We start from the raw sequence: 4,315 nt of genomic DNA on the forward strand, positions 1-4,315 counted from the left end.
TCTGTCTATGTGCATCTTTTGTTTCAAGGTGTGTCTCTGGTAGACAGCATATGTACGGGTTCTGTTTTCTTATCCATGCATCTACCTTATGTCTTTTGATTGGATCATTTAACTCATTTACATTTAAGGTTATTACTGATATGTAGTTGTTTATTGTCATTTTATTCTTTAAATCTACATTTCTCTTTTACTATATTTTTTCTTATTGTTTTGTTACAACAGGCCCCTTAACATTTCTTGCAGCATTGGTTTTGTTGTATTGAATCCTTGAGGGTTTTTTTTTTTTTTTTTTGTGCCTGGGAAGCTTTTTATTTCTCCTTCAATTTTAAATGATAGCCTTGCTGGATAAAGTAGTCTTTGTTGTAGGTTCTTGTTCTGCATTACTTTGAATATTTCTTGCCATGCCCTTCTGGCCTCAAGTGTTTCTGTTGAGAAGTCTGATATCATCCTTATAGGGGCTCCTTTGTAGGTGATTGCCTTTTTTTCTCTAGCAGCTTTTAATATTTTCTCTTTATCACTTACCTTTGGTATTTTGGTGTAAGTTTCTTTGGGTTTCTTTTTAATGGAGTTCTCCATGCTTCTTGTACTTGTGAGAGTTTCTCCTGCATTAATTTAAGAAAATTTTCAGCTCTGATATGATTGAACAAAGTCTCCATCCCTTGTATTTTCTCTTCTTCTTCAGGAACCCCTTTGATGCTGATGCTGTTTCTCTTCATGTTGTCACAGAGCTCTCTAAGAGTTTCCTCAGACTTTTTGATTCTCTTTTCTTTTCTTCTCTGCTTTTATGCCTTCATTCAACTTGCCCTCCAACTTGCTGATTCAATTCTCAGTTCCATCCATCCTGTTTTTAATTCCTTCCATTGTGGTCTTCATTTCTGATATTGTATTTATCATCTCTGACTGATTCTTTTTAAATATTTCAATATCCTTTTTTAAAATTGCTATTTCTTTATTTAGGTGTTCATAATGACCATCCATTGTTGTTCTAAGATCCCTAAAGATCATTACAATCATTATTTTGAACTCTGCATCTGGAAGTTTGGTTATTTCCATATCACTCAGTTCATTTCCTGGAGATTTCTCTTGTGGTTTCATTTGGATTGCACTTCTCTGTCCTCTCATTATATCTGTGTGTTTGGGTGTTTTGTTCATAGAGCTGGTTAAGTATAGGCTTGGTTTTGTCTGCCTCTAGTTTTCAATTGTGTTATTTCTAGGTCTTCTTGGGTTGGCATCAGCTGTTATTTGAAATCCACTTTTAGATTTTGGCTGCTTTGAAGTCTTGATTTGTTTGTTTTCTTAACAGGTGATAGTCTTGTTTACTGATCTTAGCAGGGGGCTTATTTGAAACTGTATCCAGGAATTAGGTGGGTGTTACCTGAGACTCTGAAGTCCTCTTCTGCCAGTTTACTCTCTCTGGGCGCAGGGTGTTTTCTCAGCTTTAGTAAGGGGAGGTGTATCTCAGGTCTCCATGGAGACCTGTGTTACTGCCCCTTCTCCCCACTTCTTGTTTTCAGCTGTATCTTGTTGCACTGATTGGAGCTGCAGAAATCTCTGGAGATCTTTGACCTGGAAGCACTTTAGTCTTTTGTTTTTTGGAAGATTCAGCCCCTCCCCCAGCTATGGCCACCTCCAGCACTGGATGAGTCAGCTTCTCAGGTCATCCCCTGCATTCCTCTGCCCCTCACTAACTTTATCTCTCTCTCCCTTTTTTTTTTGGAAGACAAGCCAGCCCTTTCAACACATCTCATTCCCTGGTCTCCAGGCAAGTGGCTAAGAGCAGTATTTTCTGCTCTTTTCCTTGGAGTGAGAGCCCTTCTGTGCTCTTAGCTTCACCCCTCCCCCTGTTCCTGTAAGCAGGGAAGTTTCAGGCACTCCCTACCAGGTTTGTTGTGGCTTCTTCTTTGCTCCTTGGTTTTTGAGAGCTGTTCTTGTAGTCCAGAGTTGGTTTTTCATGCTGATTGTTTCTAAATTAATTTGTTATCCAGTTTGGTGGTGTGAGCTGGGAGTCTGTGCATCTGCCTACTCTGCTGCCATCTTCTGATTGCTATCCTGTATTTCTGAAGACTCATCATGAGTTCAGGAATTGTGTCAGGCAAAGAAGCCATAATGGTGAAGAGACAAATATTCTTTCTTTCCTTCATAGTGTTTGCAGCTTAATGTAATACATTAACTGAAAAGATCATTCAGCTGGAAATAAGATAATGTAGGGCAACAACAGTGTTTGCATAATCTGTAAATGAGAAATCTTTCATAAGAAAAATGAATGTAATATAAAACAATAAAATACAAATTCAGGGATGCATTCAGTTATTTGGATCAAAAAAAGCATAATTTAAGGTGTTGTTATAGCCCCAGGTCATCAGCTAAAGGCATAAGCCATGTTTTAACACACACAGATGCCTCCCACCACCCAAGACACACATCTGCTCTGTAGCTCCACATGGGAATGTCTTCTCATTGTTAAGCAGCTCATCCTCAGTTCCAAGAACACATGAGCCTCTTAAAACAAAATTGAAAATCTAGAGGCTTGCGAGGCAGCTGGCAGAGTATCTGCATTTTTCAGCAGGCTTGGATATCAGGGAGAGCTTAGTGTTCACTTTGTAACTGACCTCCATGAGCCAAGTTCAGAGTGATGTGAGTTATCAAATCTGACAGTCTCTTGGCAAGTCTTTGAAGACTCTCAGGCCAGGCTCCCTTCCAAGCTCAGCTGGGATCAATTAGGATAAATAATAGTTCTTGCAATGGCTAGTTCCTACCATACTTTAAAAAAAAGTAATTAGTGTGGAACAATGCAATTTATGGCTTACCTGTACCATGTTATTCCTTCAAAATCAAATCTGATCAAATTAAAAATTTTAAATGCCCTGAGTTGCAGAAAAATACAATGGGGAATATGAAAAAGATAAACCTCACAGAGGCCAACCTCTCGAAGATTCCTTACTCTCTAAATTTATCAAAAACATAATTAAAAATACTGAATATTCAGAAATATTGTATTTCCCCAAAATCTAAATTCGCAGCTCAAGAGCAATATTTTTGAAAATCTGGTTCAAACAATCACACCACAAACACACACACACACACACACACACAATGTACACATGCAATCAAGGACTTTTGACTGCCCTCATTAACCAGAGGGCAGTACATCGCTAGCACATGGTGCAGATTTTTCCTCTAGGACAAAAGTTGTATTCAGCACAGGTTACTGGTGCATAATAAATGGTAGGTTCCCAATGGAGGTTAGTGGCACAACAGCAAATAATGATTTTCTATAGTAAGAGTGAAACTGCATTTTAATAATGTTAATTTTCTGACTTTGTATGAACAAATTTTGCTTTTATTGGGTGTTTGGATATATATGGCCTGAAGATAAGGTAGTGCAGCTATCTCATCACTGAAATCTTAACTTTGACTCTTTGCCAAACATTTTCTATTTTTTTACCTTATTAGTTGCTACTAGATTCATGAAACTATCATGGCACCTCATTAACGATTGTGTAGGTTTGACATTGTTCTGTCACAAAATGTAACTGCTTGTTTAAAACAACTGTAAGGTAAAACATGGCTTATATTTGCCTTATAAGTGTTTTCTGCTTCATTTAGGGTCTCCATGTTTTTTAATTTACCTCCTTATATTTTTAACAAGAAATTTTTATTGTTAATAAAAATATTTGGGTTTTGGTGAGGTTTTTTTTTTTCATTCAAGATAAAATGTTATTTAAAGTCATTTCCTATAAAAATATTTTGAATAAGTTATCAGAATGAAGTTTTCTTTTGATAGAATTTATCCATTGCATTAACAGCTTTGTTGAGTTATTACGATAGTCAAATGCGTGAAGATGGTGGAGAAAATGATTTAATGATGTATACACATATCCAAACAGTCATGAATGCAATTGATGTTGTATCCTGAAATTTGCTAGAGTACTCATTCAATAATGTTCCTGCTGACTGATAAGAAACAGTGATGCCCAGACATACTCCTGGCTCTTCCAAAGCTACCTTCTAAGGCTAGATGAGTTATGTGCCCTCTGAAACTCAACCTTGGAACTCATGGAGTTTGTGAAGCTGAATGATACAGTGATGCCAAGTGGGATAGGGTTCCTAAGAACTATTAGTAGTTGTTATTGTTTTGGTGAGTATCTCACAGTACTCTTTGTAGAATATAGTTTAAAATGAACACAGTGTATGGTTTGGTTAAGTGATGCATAGAGCATTTCATTATTTTCAGTGTAAAAAATCTACAATGTGGCTTGTGTATGTCTGTGCATTCTTTGGTATCTGAATCTTGAAGATCAGAGAATTACATTTT

Source organism: Saccopteryx bilineata, chromosome 2, assembly GCF_036850765.1.
Source record: "Saccopteryx bilineata isolate mSacBil1 chromosome 2, mSacBil1_pri_phased_curated, whole genome shotgun sequence".
NCBI classification, from domain to species: domain Eukaryota; kingdom Metazoa; phylum Chordata; class Mammalia; order Chiroptera; family Emballonuridae; genus Saccopteryx; species Saccopteryx bilineata.